Raw genomic sequence first — 19,946 nt, 5'->3', positions numbered from 1 at the left:
GGCCTGGGTGGGATTGTTGTCGGTGCAGACTCGCTGGGCCGAATGGCCTCCTTCTGCATTGTAGGGATTCTATGATTCTATGTTCTATTAATATATGAATGATTTAGCATTTTCTGTAAATCATTATGAAATATTCTGTGTGTATTAGATGTGTTTAATCTTATTCAAGCGGTCACGGTTAGTGAACATGACTGATTTGAGCCTCGTGGCCCACACACTAGCCTAGGTTGCCCATCTCTGTTCTAACCTCCAGTGAATATAGGCCCAACCTGTCCAACCTTTTGTCATAAGATAATGTGGCCCCTAACCCACGACACCATCCCCAGAATCTGTTGAGTGAACCTTCTTTGAACTGCTTCTAATTATGTCCTTTCTTAAATAATACCAAAACTGTACAAGAACTCTAGATGTGGTCTCACCAATACTCAGTCCAACTGTAACAAAACATTCCTACTTTCCTATTCCAATCCCCTTGCAATAAATTACAACATTCCATTTGCCTTCCTAATCACTTGCTGTATCTGCATATTAACTTCCTGAGCCAGCTGATTTGTTACGCTGTATTTTACGGTCAACTTTTATATTGAGCTGGGAATGTATTTTTTTTTAAAAGGCAAGCATAATTTTTGAAAGGACAGGTGTGTGATACCCATTTTTTTGGATATGCTGCTAAACTGAAGCCCCATCTTCACTTAGGTGAGCGTAAAAGATCCCACAGCACTGGTGACATGATGGCACAGTGGTTAGCACTGCTGCCTCACAGCTCCAGGGACCTGGGTTTGATTCCCAGCTTGGGTCACTGTCTGTGTGGAGTTTACATGTTCTCCCAACGTGTGCGTGGGTTTCCCCCGGGTGCTCCGGTTTCCTCCCAAAGTCCAAAAGTGTGCGGGTTAGGTGCATTGGCCACGCTAAATTGCCCCTTAATGCATAGGTTAGCAGGGTAAACATGTGGTGTTATGGAAATAGGGCCTAGGTGGGATTGTTATCGGTGCAGACTCGATGGGCTGAATGGCCTCCTTCTGCAGTGTAGGGATTCTAAGATTTCTATTTAAAAGAAGAGCGGGACAGTTATTCCTGGTGTCCTGCCCAATATTTATCTCTCAAGAAACCACGCTAAAACAGATGAACTTGTCGTTGTTAGGTTGCTGTTTGTGGGATCTTACTTTATATGGAGTTGGCTGCTGTGTTATCCACATTTGAAATGTAAATTCTTCATTGGCTGTAGAGTGCTTTATGATGCACTGAAGTTGTAAAAGTTGCGATATAAATGCCAGACTTTCTTTGTGCCGTATTCCCATTTATTAACTTCCTAGGTATCAAAGCCGTCAGCTCCAGCATTTGTTAGCAGTTGTCTTCCCAGACAAAAAACATATAATATTTGCCTGTCTTCCTGATTGTACATCCGATTTATCGCAGGCTGGAACTCAAGAATTTCCCAAAAGATTTAGGTAATGTTTAGAATCTAGGAAGATATGAATTAGGAACAGGAGTAGGCCATTTGGCCCCTCAAGCCTTCAATATGATCACGGCTGCTCTACTTTCTCACCTACTCCCACTAACCTTTGATCTTTCATTAGCCAAGAATTTATCTTTGTCTGCCTTAAAAATATTCAATGGCCCAGCCTCCACCGTTCTCTGGGGAAGAGTGTTCCAAAGACCCAGGACCCTCTGAGAGAAAACAATTCTTATCACCTCTGTCTTAAATTGGGGATCCCTGATTTTTAACTGTGTCCCCTAGTTCTAGTTTTGCCTTTTAGCATTCACCCTGTCAAGCCCTCTCAGGATTTTTTTACATGTTAAAATATATCAAATATATCTAATCCTGCTTTACAGCTGCAGTTTGATGCAACCATGGTCTGGTAATATACTCTCATAATGTAATATGCGACCTCTACCCCACCACCTCCCCACAGCGCCAGGGACCTGAGTTCGATTCCTGGCTTGGCTCACTGTCTGTGTGGAGTTTGCGTGTTCTCCCCGTGTCGGTGTGGGTTTCCTCCGGGTGCTCCAGTTTCCTCTCACAGTCTGAAAGACGTGCTGGTTAGGTGCATTGACCCGAAGAGGCGCCAGAGTGTGTCGACTAGGGGAATTTCACACATTTGCAGTGTTAATGTAAGCCTTGCTTGTGACCAATAAATAAATTTTTAAAATAAGTTGCAAGACCCTAAATTATTTCCTTTCAGTGATGGTAGAGTAACTGTTCACCCGGTTCTAGGCAGTGAGTGGATCTTGAATGAGGCCACTTTACCTTTCAAAATAACAGTTTATACTTGAAGCTGATTTTAGCAGGAAGCCGTCCCAGAGAAGGAACGGTGATCGTTTGGGGAATTCCAAAAGGTAGAAAATTTCACGGAGAAAACTATAAGCACAAAAAAAACAATTTGGATGGCTTTCAAGCAGTTGCCAAGAATGTAAAATTGGAAGAGAAGTGAAATATTGATCTACATTACGACACAATGTAGACTTTTGAACAATACAAGTGTCAGCTGCAAACTTTGCACGTAAATAATTTTCAGAACATTTGTGAACAGAACTGTACTAAATAATACTGCTTGAACAATCACTGTAATGTGGTTATTTTAAAGTTGTGTTTTAAAAAAAGGTTGGACACTAACTACAGATTATACTGAGGGGAAATAATAAATACTTTTGTGTGGTCAGCATTCTTGGGTAGATGGAAGGTGATCAGAGATTATCTAGGGTACCTTTAACAACCATGTAACATTAGCCTTCAAGTTTAATACCATAGGTTTCATTCCAGAGTAATTTTAACATCACTTACTCCCTTTCTGTAAATATTCAGGATTGAGTGATATATGCCGCTGTTTATTTATGCTGTATGCAGTGTATTCATTAAAATTATTAGCAGATCCAGAAAGATTGCAAAGTTAAAGGACAACTTTAGTGCCATTGAGATTGTCCATTCAAAAAGACCTATGAACCTAACTATTGCGCGAAGTGTCAAAGCAACTGTGCTCAATGCTGACCTTGAAGAATTTCCCCTTTCCCCATGGCAGATTAAGTTTAACATCAGCGAGGGGATCTCCAAACATGCAGCAACACTGGTGTCAGCAAGCAAGGTAAGCAGCCAATCATTTTGAAGTATTCTCACAGAGAGGAACCAGAAAGTAATAAGTACTTGATAGCCTTCATTTTTAATTTAAGTTTTCAGACAGTGAAAAAAATTGATTGGATTAAGATTGAAGCTAAAATAGCAATATAAAATAAAACTCTAAAATAAAATTCCACATTTTAAATTACATCATTAAGAAGTTTGATATTCCACAAATATAAAATGAGCTGTTAGAGGCAGTGAGGGTGTTTAACTGTAATCAAGGTTAGTTCACCATTAAAAACCCAGTTATATCCCATTGAACAGAATATAAAGTTTTCAATAGTTTTTACAACAAGATGGACAGTGTAAGAATGGAATTTCTTACCAGTTTTGATTTAATTACAGTCTGGAGGACTTAACAATGAAAGCTTTAGAGAAGCATTGAATCACCGTTAGTAACTTCTGGGTTCCTGTGTTACCCTTGTCTTTTTTTTTCATTCATTTGTAGGACATGGGCGTGGCTGGCTGGCCAACATTTATTGCCCATCCCTAGATGCCCTTGGAGGGCAGTTGAGAGTCAACCACATTGCTGTGGCTCTGAAGTCACATGTAGGCCAGACCGGGTAAGGATGGCAAATTTCCTTTCCTAAAGAACATTAGTGAGCCAGATTTCTTTTTCCGACAATCATTTCATGATCATCGGTAGATTCTTAATTCCAGATGGGTGGCACAGTAGCACAGTGGCACAGTGGTTAGCACTGCTGCTTCACAGCTCCAAGAACCTGGGTTCGATTCCCGGCTTGGGTCACTGTCTGTGTGGAGTTTGCACATTCTCCTCGTGTCTGCGTGAGTTTCCTCCGGGTGCTCCGGTTTCCTCCCACAATCCAAAGATGTGTGGGTTAGGTTGATTGGCCATGCTAAAATTGCCCCTTAGTGTCCTGAGATGCGTAGGTTAGAGGGATTAGTGGGTAAATGTGTCGGGATATGGGGGTAGAGCCTGGGTGGGATTGTGGTCGGTGCAGACTCGATGGGCCAGATGGCCTCTTTCTGCACTGTAGGGTTTCTGTGATTCAGATATTTTATTTATTGAATTCAAATTCCACCATTTCCCAATGGAAGAAGGTGGAAGAGAGAATTTCTGGGGTGCGTGATGTCCTTGATTATGCTGGTTGATTTTCCAAGGTAGCGGGAAGTGTAGACAGTGTCAATGGGTGGGAGACAGATTTGCATGATAGAGTGGACTATGTTCACAACTCTTTGTAGTTTCTTGCGTTCTTGGTCAGAGCAGGAGCCATACCAAACTGTGGCGAGATTCAAACCCAGGTCCCCAGAATATTAGCTGATTTTCTGCATTAATAGTCTAGCAATAATAGCACTAGGCCATCACCTCCCCTCATCCACCTCCACCCCAGTCTACACAGGTGTAAGAAGTAGATACAATTTACAAGCAAGTAATATCCTATCAATTAACATTGGCCAGAAACTGAACTGGACCAGCCAGGTCAAAGCAGGTCAGAAGCTGGGAAATCTCAGACACAAGACTGAATCCCCGACGCCTGTCCACTATTAAGGCACAAGTCAGGAGTGTGATGGAATTCTCTCCACTTGGTTGAGTGTGGTTCCAACAACACTTGAGAAGCTCAACACCATCCAGGACAAAGCGGCTCATTTGATTGGCACCCTGTTGAGATTGATTCACAATCTTGATTTTCATGTGACAATTTGAATTTGCAGTGAAAAGTTTTGTTTCTTGTGAACTATACAGACAAAACATACTGCTCATAGAGTACATGGGGAGAAGGAAAAGATAGGATGCAGAATATGGTGTTGCAGTTACTGATAGGGTGAGGAGAAAGATCCGCTTAATATGTGATAGGACCATTCAAAAGTCTGATGGCAGCAGGGAGGAAGTTATTTTTGAGTCGGTTGATACATGTTTTCAGATTTTTGTATCTTTTTCCCAATGGAAGAAAGTGGAAGAGAGAATTTCCGGGGTGCGTGATGTCCTTGATTATGCTGGCTGCTTTTCCGAGGCAATGGGAAGTGTAGACAGTGTCAATGGGTGGGAAGCTGATTTGCATGATAGAGTGGACTATGTTCACAACTCTTTGTAGTTTCTTGCATTCTTGGTCAGAGCAGGAGCCATACCAAACTGTGATACATCCGGAAAGGATGCTTTCTATGGTGCATCTGTAAAAGCTGGTAGAGATGTCGAATTTCCTTAGCCTCCTGAGAAAGTAGAGTACATTTAGGATGAGCCTACAGACAACAATGACGTGGTCTTCCAATAAAGTATGTAATATCTATTCAGACATAGCACAGAACTCTTGTAACATTAGTGAGGCATACATAGAAATCAACAAACTATTATTATTTGGTTCTCCGAAGGAGGAAGATTGTTTACGATATCACATTAGTTTTTCTTAGTGTTCCTTTCTATTCTGGTTTGGATCTTGTCACGAACAAAACTTTGGTCCAGATTTTTTAAGAAAATGAGACAGAAATGTCATCGAAACAAAGGTCTGTAGCTCATAATTGGGTGTCTCAATAGGGTTGCTAACTCTGGCTGGACATATCTCAGGAAATATCATCACAGGACCTCCTATCTTTATTTTTTTTACCATTTCATGGTGTCACTGGGAAGGGGTGGCACGGTGGCACAGTGGTTAGCACTACTGCCTCACAGTGCCAGGGACCCAGGTTCAATTCTGGCCTCAGGTGTCTGTCTGTGTGGAGTTGCCCGTTCTTTCCGTGTCTGCGTGGGTTCCCTTCCGAGTGCTCCGGTTTCCACCCACAGTCCAAAGATGTGCAGGTTAGGGGTAGATTAGTCATGCTAAATTGCCCCTTAGTGTCTCAAGATGTGTAGGCTAGGGGGATTAGTGGGGTAAATACTTGGGTCACGGGAAACAGGTCTGGGTGGGATAGTCCCTTAGTGTCAGGGGGATTACGTAGGGTTAATAGGATAAGGCTTGGGTGGGATTGTTGTCAGTGCAGACTCAATGGGTTGAATGGCCTCCTTCTGCACTGTAGGGATTTTATGATCAACATTTTTTGCCATCTCCAATTGCCCTTGTACTGAATGATTTGCTCAGCCTATTCGGAGGGCACGTGAGAGTCAACCACATTGTTGTGTGTCTGGAGTCAAATGTCGGCCAGACCGGGTAAGGATGACAGATTTCCTTCCCTAAAGGATATTAGTGAACCAGATGGGCTTTTAACAAAAAATGATGATAGTTTCATGGTCACTATTATCAACACTAACTTTCAATTCCAAATTTTTATGATAAAAGCAAATTACTGCGGATACTGGAATCTGAAAAAAAAACAGAAAATGCTGGAAAATCTCAGCAGGTCTGACAACATCTGTGGAGAGAGAATAGAGCCAACGTTTTGAGTCTGGATGACCCTTCGTCAGAGCTAAAGACAAGGAAAATAGGAGGAGATTTATACTGTAAGGGTGAGGGGGACTGTAATTGATAGGGGTGGCAGAGAAAAAAATGCAGAGGGAATGTGAATGGTGATGATAAAGGCCAGGAATGGTGCTAATAGCGTCCTTAAGGGATCGGAATCTGTAAATGGCAGAATGTCAAAGGACAATCTGACTGAGGAATGTGGGGGAGATGGGGGAAACAAGATGGAAAGCAAGATTGTAGAAGTGGACAAATGGAATGATGGAAGAAATAATAAAGATAAAAATAGATTAATAAGATGAAAATAAGAAATGAAATAAAATAAGTGGAGGTGGAGGGGGGAGTTCAAGCTCTGAAGTTGTTGAACTCAATGTTCAGTCAGAAGGCCTTAAAGTGCCCAATCGGAAGATAGATGAATTGACTTGGAATTGCCACTACCTGCCATGATGGGATTTGAACCCAGGACACCAGATTACTAGTCCAATTATATTACCACTCTCACCACCGTCTCTGTTTGCAGGAGAACTATTCTGAGTGAAAAAAAACCTGCTCATCTTGTTAAGGAACTCTCAGCTGACAAAAAAATACAGCCAGTCAAAAAAATACAAACATCAGTAGAACAAAGAACAAAGAACAGTACAGCACAGGAACAGGCCCTTCGGCCCACCAAGCCTGCGCCGATCATGATGTCTGCCTGAACTAAAACCGTATGTATTTACAGAGTCTGCATACGGACTCTGTAAGATCCAGCCAAGCTCTGAAAGCTTTGTTAGAATTCTAACGGGGTGAATATATTGATAATTATTACATTGCTGTCCACGGGATCTTACTGTGGACAAATAGGCTGCTACGTTTCCTATGTTTCCACAGTCACTACACTTCGAAAGAACATTTTTGGCTGGAAACTGCTTTGGGATCTCCAATGATCGTGTACGACACTGCATAAATGCAAGTCTTTCTTTATTATTTTCGTATGCCCTGCTGACCACTAGGGTCATTTGGCCCAACAGGTTCATACTAGTATTTATGCTTATCCTCTGCTTTTCAATTCTATCCCCCAGAAATGAACCCTATGTTCATTCAAATCCTGGTCTTTCATAACCCACCTAATAGAAATCATAGAATCCCTACAGTACAGAAGGAGGCCATTCGGCCCATCAAGTCTGCACCAACAACAAATCCACCCTATCCCTGTAACTCCACATATTTACCCTGCTAATTCCCCTGAAACAAGGGTCAATTTAGCATAGCCAATCAACCGAACCCGCACTTCCTTTGGACTGTGGGAGGAAACCACGCAGACACGGGGAGAATGTGCAAACTCCAAACAGACAGTGACCCAAGCCAGGAATCGAACCCAGGTCCCTGGCGCTGTGAGGCAGCAGTGCTAACCACTGTGCCACCGTGCCGCCCCATCAGTATGAACACAGTTTAGATCCTTCATTATTTTGAATGCAGACTGTGGGGCGGCACGGTAGCACAGTGGTTAGCACTGCTGCTTCACAGCTCCAGGGTCCCGGGTTCGATTCCCGGCTCGGGTCACTGTCTTGTAGAGTTTGCACATTCTCCTCGTGTCTGCGTGGGTTTCCTCCGGGTGCTCCGATTTCCTCCCACAGTCCAAAGATGTGCGGGTTAGGTTGATTGGCCAGGTTAAAAATTGCCCCTTAGAGTCCTGGGATGCGTAGGTTAGAGGGATTAGCGGGTAAATATGTGGGGATAGGGCCTGGGTGGGATTGTGGTCGGTGCAGACTCGATGGGCCGAATGGCCTCCTTCTGCACTGTAGGATTTCTTCTTCTTCTTCTATCTTCATATGCCTAGAGCAAACAGTCTCAGTTTCTAGAGTCTTTTGGATAATAGAAACCAGCCTCCCATCCATTGACTCTGTCTACACATCGCGCTGCCTCAGCAAAGCAGCCAGCATAATTAAGGACCCCACGCACCCCAGACATTCTCTTTTCCACCTTCTTCCTTCGGGAAAAAGATACAAAAGTCTGAAGTCACTTACCAACCGACTCAAGAACAGCTTCAAATCAAATCAAATCAAATCAAATCACCCTGCTAATCCCCCCGAAACTAGGTTCAATTTAGAATGGCCAATCAACCTAACCCGCACATCTTTTGGACTGTGGGAGGAAACCCATGCAGACATGGGGAAAATGTGCAAATTCCACACAGACAGCGACCCAAGCCAGGAATCGAACTCAGGTCCCTGGCGCTCTGAGGCAGCAGTGCTAACCACTGTGCCACCGTGCCGCCCCATCAGTATGAACACAGTTTAGATCCTTCATTATTTTGAATAACTCTTACTGCATCTCCATATTCCTGGAGCAAGCAGCCTCTGTTTCTCGAGTCTATTTGGATAACAGAAGTGTTTTAAAACGTGAACCATTTCCAAAGCCTTTCTATCATTCAAAGGGATGTGGGAGTGGGGCAGTTTTTATTAATTTGTGTGTTAATGTGAATCAGGGTTATGGGGTCAAACAGCATTGTACACTCTCTTGATTCTCATTTCAATTGACTTCAAAATGGGAAGATTTGTGTAGTGAGCAGTGATCGAATATGATCCATTTCACACAATCACCGAGAACCACAAAGAACCCACAATGTGACGGGACCAAAACAGGACAGTGTATTTCCAATGAAAGACTGAGAATACAGCAGAATGCACAGCCTTCGGTTTCTGTATCACAGAAGAATTTACCAGCCTCCCATCCATTGACTCTGTCTTCACTTCCCGTTGCCTCGGTAAAGCAGCCAGCATAATTAAGGACCCCACGCACCCCGGACATTCTCTCTTTCACCTCCTTTCACCAGAAAAACGATACAAAAGTCTGAGGTCACGTACCAACTGACTCAAGAACAGGTTCTTCCCTGCTGCTGTCAGACTTTTGAATGGACTTACCTTGCATTAAGTTGACCTTTCTCTACACCCTAGCTATGACTGTAACACTACATTCTGCACTCTCTCCTTTCCTTCTCTATGAATGGTATGTTTTGCCTGTATAGCACGCAAGAAACAATACTTTTCACTGTATGTTAATACATGTGACAATAATAAATCAAATCAAATCAAACTTTAGCAAATCAATTACCACCCGCCATAGCTTTGTGGGCGGCACAGTGGCACAGTGGTTAGCACTGCTGCCTCATAGCGCCAAGGACCCAGGTTCAATTCCCGGCTTGGGTCACTGTCTCTATGGAGTTTGCGCATTCTCCCCGTGTCTGCGTGGGTTTCCTCCAAGTGCTCCGGTTTCCTTCCACAGTCCGAAGATGTGCAAGTTAGGTAGATTGGCCATGTTAAATTGTCCATTAGTGTGAGGGGGATTAGCAAGGTAAATATATGGGGTTGCAGGGATAGGGCCTGGGTGGGATTGTTAGTGCAGGCTCGATGGGCTGAATGGCCTCCTTCTGCACTGTAGGGATTCTATGATTCTATCCTCCAAATGCAGTGGCAAGAAAGCAGGTCCAACAGCAGCGTTCTTCCCCAAGGCAACTTGTCCAACCTCAAGGCACTAATCACTCAAACCAGCTCCACTGGGTGGAACATATTGTTTGTTGACACCAAACTCCCGAAAGTGACTGTTCCACTCAGAACTCAGTCGAGGCAAGAGACTGCCCAGAGGACAGTGGAAACGCTTTCAGGATGTCCTTCTGGAGAAGTCAAAAATCCCCACTGACTCCTGGGAGATCATGGGCGGAGTTTTACCATCCCGCCGGCCACGGGAATCAGAGCGAGTGAGGGGTGGATCATGGAAAGGTCCGTTGACCTCGGGTGGGATTTTGGGGAAGGTTTATTCGGGAAGGCATCAAACACATCAAGAGACCTCATTGGCAACACGCAGAGGCGAAGTTCAGGCGTCAGAGCCCACAAACCCCCTCAGCAATGCATCTACCCACCACTTGTGGCAGAGTTTGCAGATCGCAGACATTGGGCTTATCAGCCATCTCCGAAGCCATTGAACTGGAGTGAAGGCAAATTGTCCTCAATCTCAATGGACTGCCTAAGAAGAGGAAACCTTTAACGGAGTAAAGTTCCACAGGAGCTTTATCCAGCAGAATTTGATGCTGAGTCACATTAGGAGATATTGGGGCCGATGACAAAAAGCTTAGTCAAAGAAGGAAGTCCTTGAAGTTTAAGTATTCGTAGGTTTACATTCACACTGCAATAAATTTACTGTGAAATTCACCACACTCTGTCGCCTGTTCGGGTCAATGCACCTGACCAGCACGTCTTTCAGACTGTGGGAGGAAACTGGAGCACCTGGAGGAAACCCACACAGGCATGGGGAGAATGTGCAGACTCCACACAGACGGTGACCTGAAGCTGGAACTGAACCCGTGTTCCTGACACTGTGAGGCAGCAGTGCTAACCACTGCGCCACCGTGAAGATACTTTAGGAGTGTCTTAAAGGAGGTAAGATAGGTAGAGAGAGAGACAGAGAGCTGCAGGGATGGAATTCTAGAGCCTGGAGTCAACACTGTTGGAGACACCACTGTAAGAAGTCTCACAACACCAGGTTAAAGTCCAACAGGTTTATTTGATAGCACAAGCCACTAGCTTTCGGAGCGCTGCCCCTTCATCAGGTGAGTGGGAGTTGTGTTTACAAACAGGGTATATAAAGACACAAACTCAATTTACAAAATAATGGTTGGAATGCGAGTCTTTACAGGTAATCAAGTCTTAAAGGTACAGACAATGTGAGTGGAGAGAGAGTTAAGCACAGGTTAAAGAGATGTGTATTGTCTCCAGACAGGACAGTTAGTGAGATTTTGCAAGCCCAGGCAAGTAGTGGGGGTTACAGATAGTGTGACATGAACCCAAGATCCCGGTTGAGGCCGTCCTCATGTGTGCGGAACTTGGCTATCAGTCTCTGCTCAGCGACTCTGCACTGTCGTGTGTCGTGAAGGTCGCCTTGGAGAACGCTTACCCGAAGATCAGAGGCCGAATGCCCGTGACCGCTGAAGTGTCCCCCAACCGGAAGAGAACACTCTTGCCTGGTGATTGTCGAGCGGTGTTCACTCATCCGTTGTCATAGCGTCTGCATAGTCTTCCCAATGTAACATGCCTCGGGACATCCTATCCTGCAGCGTATCAGGTAGACAACATTGGCCGAGTTGCAAGTGTATGTACCGTGTACCTGGTGGATGGTGTTCTCACGTGAGATGATGGCATCCGTGTTGATGATCCGGCACGTCTTGCAGAGGTTGCTGTGGCAGGGTTGTGTGGTGTCGTGGTCACTGTTCTCCTGAAGGCTGGGTAGTTTGCTGCGGACAATGGTCTGTTTGAGTTTTTGCGGTTGTTTGAAGGCAAGAAGTGGGGGTGTGGGGATGGCCTTGGCGAGATGTTCGTCTTCATCAATGACATGCTGAAGGCTCCGGAGAAGATGTCATATCTTCTCCGCTCCGGGGAAGTACTGGACGATGAAGGGTACTCTGTCCGCCGTGTCCCGTGTTTGTCTTCTGAGGAGGTCAGTGCGGTTTTTCACTGTGGCGCGTCGGAACTGTTGATCCTGTTCTTATGAGGGCATCTTTCAGTGTCTGGAGGTGTCTGTTGCGATCCTCGTCATCTGGGCAGATCCTATGTATACGGAGGGCTTGTCCGTAGGGGATGGCTTCTTTAACGTGTTTAGGGTGTAAGCTGGAGAAATGGAGCATCGTGAGGTTATCAGTGGGCTTGCGGTATAGTGAGGTGCTGAGGTGACTGTCCTTGATGGAGATGCGTGTGTCCAAGAATGCAACCGATTCCGGAGAGTAGTCCATGGTGAGTTTGATGGTGGGATGGAACTTGTTGATGTTATCATATAGTTGTTTCAGTGATTGTTCACCATGAGTCCAAAGGAAGAAAATGTCATCAATGTATCTAGCGTATAGCATCGGTTGAAGGTCCTGTGCGGTGAAGAGGTTTTGTTTGAACCTGTGCATGAAGATGTTGGCATATTGAGGTGCGAATTTGGTCCCCATGGCTGTTCCGTGTGTCTGGATGAAGAACTGGTTGTTGAAGGTGAAGACATTATGGGCCAGGATGAAGCGGTTGAGTTGTAAAATTGCATCTGGAGATTGGTAGTTGTCGGCGTTGAGTACTGAGGCAGTTGCAGCAGTGCCATCGTCGTGGGAGATGCTGGTGTAGAGTGCCGAGACACCCATTGTGACCAGGAGTGCTCCTGGTTCAACTGCTCCATGAGGCACCACTACCAATGGTGGAACAATTAAATTAGGGGAAGCAGAATAAGCCAGAGTTAGAGGAGCACTGGGCTTTCCAGGGGTTGCAGGAGGGGGTTACAGCGATAGGGAGGGAGAGACCATGGAGCACTTTGATCGGAATTTTAAAAGCGAGATTTTGCGGGATCGGGAGCCAGTGTCAGCCAGCAAGCACAGGGGTGGTGGGTGAATGGGACAACGCGAGTCAACATATGGGCAGCAGAGGTTTAGAACAGCTCAAGATTCTGGAGGGTGGAAGATGGGGGAGGAGGGATAGGAGAGCGTTAGAGTAGCTGTGTCTAATAAACTTGGAAACTGGTGTTCTTCTGGTGTTCTGCCTGACAGTTCTGATCTTGCTGGTGTGATTTGACTGTCAGCTACATGGTGCTACGTTCAGGGTTAATTGGATTTTCTCACAAGGCATATCTGCTTTTAACGGTGCTGTGAATAATGTCACAGATATTACCGAATGGCCGTCGAGTGAGGCTGAGAACTTGAAGCTGCCTCGGCCGTTTGCAAATAATGAGTACAAAAATCCCCTTTCGAGCTGGATCAGCAGATAGTTTCACCGTGCAGTCTCTTTGTTCTCAAAATCTCCAAAGTCTCTGTTGTTTATTTATTCCAATCAGCAGGGGACATGTCAAAATAAAAAAAAATAAGATTGAGCCATGCTGTCAAACTCAGTAAAGAAATTCTCATGGCAAAGAGATCACAGGGAACGTCAGGAGTGACAGTTAAGCGGTATTATGCAAATCTTTCCCTGAAGACACTAAATAAGATTCTAATCGCAGCTTCCAACCGAAGAGGGCTATATTTGCAGAAGTCAGTCTGTGAGATGGCATCTTGCCTGATGAAAAACACCACCAGCCATATTCAAACTCAGGAGTCTGGAAACAAACTGCATTTGTTTCTGTCTCCTTAATCGCCTTCCAGTTTCAGTTCTTCCCCCCCAACACCCCCAGAAGTTCAGTCACAACACTGCCACATGCTGCAACAGTCAATATATCACCAACAAACTCTCCCCTCATTTACTTTCTCCCATTTCGAGAAATGTTTAGACTGTAGAATTCCCTCCCCTGCAAACCGGATGGGATAGCAGTGAAAAATGGGAGAGACTCAAGCTGGAAAGATGTGTTCCTCCCCACCTCATACCTCAGTTCCCCTCCCCAAATCCAGCGCAGCAAGAAGTCTCACAACACCAGGTTAAAGTCCAACAGGTTTATTTGGAATCACGAGCTTTCGGAGCGCTGCTCCTTCATCAGGTGAGTGGAGGTAGGTTCACAAACACAGCATATACAGACAGAGACACAATTGCAAGATAATGGTTGGAATGTGAGACTTTACAGGTAATCAAATCTTTACAGGTGCAGACAGTGTGAGTGGAGAGAGGGATAATCACAGGTTAAAGAGATGTGAATTGTCTCAAGCCAGGACAGTTAGTAGGATTTTGCGAGCCTAGGTCAAATGTTAGGGGTTACATGTAGTGTGACTTGAACCCAAGATCCTGGCTAAAGCCATCCTCATGCGTCTGGAACTTGTATACCCAGCAAGACAGCTGAAGGCCAGCCTTTTCTGGTCCACCGCTAAATAGAAACAGAGGGCTCTCCAGACTGTTCCACAATTCAATGAGATTGGGGCTGATCTGTATCCTATATCCGCCACCTTTGCTCCATGTCCCCTCTCACCTTGCTTTGCAAAAATCTTATCAATTTCAGATTTAGAACTATGAATCGAGCTGGTACACTGTTTCTGGTGGGGTAGAGTTCCCTACCCTTACTGGTTGTTGTGTGAAGAAGTGTTCCCTAACTTCTCTCCTGGACGGCGTGCCTCCGATTTTAAGGTGATGTCCTCATGTTCCCTTTTCCCATGAGCAGTAAGGTTTCTCTTTGTGGAGCCGCAGGGTCACTAAGGCCATTTGACTTTTTGAATCCATCATTGCTCTTTGTGGCACAATCCAGTCAGTCCCATTCGCCCACTCTCTCCTCGGAGCCCCGCAAGTTTATTTCCCTTGAGTGTCCACCCAAATTTCTTTTGGCATTATTGGTCACAAAGGCAGTTAGTTCCAGGTTAATATCAACTTTAACAGATGCACCATAGAAAGCATTCTTTCTGGTTGTATCACAGCTTGGTATGGCTCCCGCTCTGCCCAAGACCACAAAAAACTACAAAAGGTTGTGAATGTAGCCCAATCCATCACACAAACCAGCCTCCCATCCATTGACTCTGTCTACACTTCCCGCTGCCTCGGCAAAGCAGTCAGCATAATTAAGGACCCCACGCACCCCAGACATTCTCTCTTCCACCTTCTTCCGTCGGGAACAAGATACAAAAGTCTGAGGTCACCTACCAATCGGCTCAAGAACAGCTTCTTCCCTGCTGCCATCAGACTTTTGAATGGACCTACCTCACGTTAAGTTGATCTTTCTCTACATCCTAGCTATGACAGTAACACTACATTCTGCATTCTCTCATCTCCTTCTCTATGAACGGTATGCTTTGTCTGTATAGCGTGCAAGAAACAATACTTTTCACTGTATACTAATACATGTGACAATAATAAATCAAATCAAATCAAGTACCACTCACTGCATAACAAAATTCTCCCTCACATCCACCCTGCATATCACTTTCCTTAAATGTCCCTCCCTTAACCCTATACCAATGGGAACAGATTTTCTTTGTTTCTTAAGTTGGATAAGTCAGGCCGAATGGCCTGTTTCTGTGGATTGGACCCATTTTATGATCTTTGGAAATAAGACAATAAAGGTACGTTGGCTGAACCCCTACTGATTGGATCAGGATGAAGCTTCCTTCATTTTGATTAATGCCATTTATGTCCAGAAATAATCACAGTGAAATTCCATAGGGATCAGATTGGTTTCTTGCTGTAAACCTGCAAGATGAACAATTGAATATAGCTTGTACCTGCAGATTCCTCCAGCCTCCCAGTGCAATGAACGTCTGCAGAATTTCCTGCTGGAATCTTCACTGGGTTCAAACTCGCATGTCAGAGGAAGACACAAATGTTCCAAATTTGTTTCGTTGCTGGTACCCATACAGATTTTATTTTTATCCAATTCAATCAAATCAAGTCCAATTCAGAGTCTCAACAAGTTGAGACATTCCCGATCCAAGCTGAAACGACACGGCTCTCACCTCCTGTCTTGGGCTTGATCTACATGATCCAAGTTGATTGGAGTAGGCATAGCTCCTCCTCCAAGGCTTGATCTCATTTGCATCTTGGCCAAAAGGCCGCGATGCCGCTTTTAAAAATTGCTTCGAATTAAGCTAAAATGTAACCTAATGACTTTAACCAAGCACAGCATGTCGACACTACACTTTAAAAAAATGTTTTTTAATACTTTTCCAATTCAATCAAATCAAGTCCAATTCACAGTCTCAACAAGTTGAGACATTCCCGATCCAAGCTGACAAGACAGGGTATGCAACCCCTGTCTTGGGCCTGATCTACATGAGCCAAGCTGATTGGAGTAGGCGCAGGTCTTCCTCCTCCAAGGCTTGATCTCATTTGCATCTTAGCCAAAAGGCCGAGATGCCGCTTTTAAAAATTGCTTCATCTGAAAATGAAGCTTAAATGTAACCTAATGACCTCAACCAAGTGCAGCATCCGCATAACTACACTTGATCTTAGCCAAATTTTTAAAAATACTTTTCCAATTCAATCAAATCAAGTCCAATTCAGAGTCTCAACAAGTTGAGACATTTCCGATCCAACCTGACAAGACAGGGTATGCAACCCTTTACCCTGTCTTGGGCCTGATCTACATGAACCAAGCCGATTGGAGTATGCAGACGTCTCCACCTCCAAGGCTTGACCTCATTTGCATCTTAGCCAAAAGGCCAAGATGCTGCTTTTAAAAATTGCTTCATATGAAAATGAAGCTTAAATGCAACCCAATGGCCACGACCAAGTGCAGCATCACCAGACCACACTTGATCTTAGCCAAAAGGCCGAGAAGCGATAGCCCGTAAACTTCCACTCAGCCCCCCTCACTCCCTTAGCCACCTTCTTTCACGTGCATCTTGTTGGGCATGTCACAACAGTCACCCTGACTAAGTGGTGCAGTTGCAGTGAGATGCAACAGGGAGCATGGTGTGCGTGCCCTGCCCCTGTCATACAGATTGCTGTAAAAAGGGATGAAAATCCTGCATTGCCTTGTCCCAGGCACAAGCCATGACTGGCCCCTGCATTTCTGTGAAAACAAATGCAGCAAGGTTGTGATGACATAGCCTTGCCAATCTGTAATATCTGAAGCAGCACATCCTGTGCACTGTGTGATGCTGTTCTGATTGACCTATTTATCAGCCAAGCTGCTCAGACTGTGTGTTATGGTGCACATCGCAAGTGAGTGGGCAAACATTCGGCAGATGGAATAATGAGGAAAGGTGAGGTTGCCCTTTGGGAAGAATGGAAAGGCAGAATATTATGTAAATGGAGAGAGACTGCAGAATGCTGCACGACAGAGGGATCTGGGAGTCCTTTCACATGAATCCAAATGGTACGTGCACTTACACTAATTAATTAGAAAGGCAAATAGAATGTTAGTTTTTATAGCAAGGCAGATAGAACAGAATCCCTACAGTGCAGAAGGAGGCCATTTGGCCCATCGAGTCTGCACCGACTCTCCAACAAAGCATTCTACCCAGGCCCTGGAGTTTAAAAATAGAGAAGTCTTCCTACAACTCTACAGGCATTGGTAAGATCACACCTGGAGTTCTGAGTGAAGTTTTGGTCCCCTTTGAGGAGGGCAGCATAGTGGTTAGCACTGCTGCCTCACAACACCAGATATCCAGGTTCGATTCCAGCCTTGGGTGACTGTCTGTGTGGAGTTTGCATGTTCTCCCTGTGTGTGCGAGGGTTTCCTCCGGGTGCTCCAGTTTCCTCCCACAGTCCAAAAATGTGCGGATAGGGGGATTAGTGGGATAAATGCATGGGGTTACAGGAATGGGGCAGAGGGGTGGGCCTGGGTAAGGTGCTCTGTCCAAGAGTCCATGCAAACTCGATGGATTGAATGACCTCCTCCTACACTGTAGGGATTCTATGATTCTATTAGGGATATACTTGCATTGAAGGCAGTTCAGAGAAGTTTCACTCGGCTGATGCTGGGATGAAGGGGATTGTCTTATGAGGAAAGTTTGGTCCTATTGGAATTTTGGAGAATGAGAACTGATCTTTTTGAAACACATAGTATTCTGAGCGGGTGTTGACAGGGTAGATGCTGAGAGGATGTTTCCCCTCATGGAGTTACCTAGAACTGGGGCACTGACTCAAAACAAGGGATCTTATATTTCAGATGGAGATGAGGAAGGAGATGAAGAAGAATAAATTCTCCAACATGGTCGTTACCTTTGGAGTTCTCCCAGGAAGCAGTGGTGTCTGGGTCATTGAGTATAGTAAGAAGTCTCACAACACCAGGTTAAAGTCCAACAGGTTTATTTGGTAGCAAATACCCTAAGCTTTCGGAGCAATGCTCCTTTATACAGAGATCTTCCACTCAGATTCATGTGAAAGGACTCCCAGATCCCTCTGTCGTGCAGCATTCTGCAGTCTCTCTCCATTTATATAATATTCTGCCTTTCCATTCTTCCCAAAGGGCAACCTCACCTTTCCCCATTATTCCATCTGCCGAATGTTTGCCCACTCACTTGCGATGTGCACCATAACACACAGTCTGAGCAACTTGGCTGATAAATAGGTCAATCAGGACAGCATTAATTAATCTCTTATATTTAAGTTTAATAAAAGATAAAGTTACCAACAACCTTGCCTCCAGCAGTCTCTATCAATCCCTGGAAGGACCCACAATGATACTAAAGATCAACTGCACAGATGGCAACATTATGGCGAGAAGAGCAGGACAGAAAGCTGGGCTGTGAGAGATGAGTGGATTACCTCCTGACTTCTCAAAGCCATTCCACTATCCAAAAGTAATCAGGAGGCTGATGAAGCACTGGCCTGTCGTTGCAACACTGAGGATATTAATATTGTCTAGGGCACAGCAACTTGCTTGATTTACCCTTACCTATGGACAATATTTGCTCCTTCCACCACTGGCACACTGTGGCTGCAGTATGTACGATCTACTCTACAAAATATACTGCAATAACTCAAGATGACTTTGAGAACATCTCCTTCCTAAATGACCTTTAACACCAAGGAAAACAAGAGCAGCAGAACACCATCACTAAGTCACACACTAAGCGCATGCAAACACACAACGCTTTTCTTCAGTCACTGGCTCAGAATCTTGACTACCCTACTCTATATCATTACAAAATCACCATTACCAGAAGGAACGCATATGTTCAAGGAGCTAACCCACCATCATCTTCTCAGAGCAACTACCAATTGGGATTTTGCCCAGCTTGTCAGATCGTGAGACTAATTTTGAAGAAACTAGCCCCGCATAAGAGATTATCTTGCAAGATTAAAGCACATATCTTAGAACAATCTCCTTTATGAAAAACGGAAGGAGCATTGCTCTGAAAGCTTAGGGTATTTGCTACCAAATAAACCTGTTGGACTTTAACCTGGTGTTGCAAGACTTCTTACTGTGTTTACCCCAGTCCAACGCCGGCATCTCCACATCATTGAGTATATTCAGGGCTGAGTTGGACAGATTCTTGATCGACAAGGGAGGCAAGAATGATTGGAGGCAGGCAGAAAAGTGGAGTTAAGGCCACAGTCAAATCAGCTGTGATTTTATTGAATGGTGGAGCAGGCTCCAGGGGCCAAATGGTCTATTCCTGTTTGTATTGCTAATCTTGCTCTCAGTCAAGGGATCATCGACTGTGACTGAAATTGTAATCCATCAGATAAATTTGTGGTTCCAAAAGGAAAGACTAGTGTTCTTTCGACTCTCTGTCATTAGATTGGCAGATTTGTCAGCACATTTAGAAAAATGAGATGTCATCATATGTTAACAAATAATATTAATGATATAGAAATTGAGAATAAAGGCAAAATACTGCAGATGCAGGAAATCTGAAACGAAAACAGAAAATGCTGGATAAACTCAGCAGGTCTGGCAGCATCTGTGGAGACAAGTCCGAATGACTCTTCCTCGGAGCTAAAGAGGGGTAGAAATGTAATTAATTATATAGTTGGAGAGGGGGCTGGAGAAGGTGGAGCGGAATAGAAGATCAGGGATAGGTCGGAGCTAACATTTTAACAAAGATGTCCGGGACACAAGACAAAGGGAGTGTTAATGGTAGCATTAAGGTGGTGCTGATAGCGGCATAAAGGTAAGATAGCAGAATG

General features: G+C 44.6%; 1 pseudogene; it reads right to left on the bottom strand.

The window, feature by feature from the left end:
* Positions 1-16,441: 16,441 nt before the first annotated feature.
* On the bottom strand, positions 16,442-16,648 carry LOC144481773 (U2 spliceosomal RNA; annotated as a pseudogene).
* Positions 16,649-19,946: the final 3,298 nt, after the last annotated feature.

The sequence above is a fragment of the Mustelus asterias genome, chromosome 2 (assembly GCF_964213995.1).
Source record: "Mustelus asterias chromosome 2, sMusAst1.hap1.1, whole genome shotgun sequence".
Classification (NCBI taxonomy): Eukaryota; Metazoa; Chordata; class Chondrichthyes; order Carcharhiniformes; family Triakidae; genus Mustelus; species Mustelus asterias.
The sequence above is the reverse complement of the archived record's forward strand: the minus strand, read 5'-3'. Positions and strand labels throughout refer to the sequence as shown.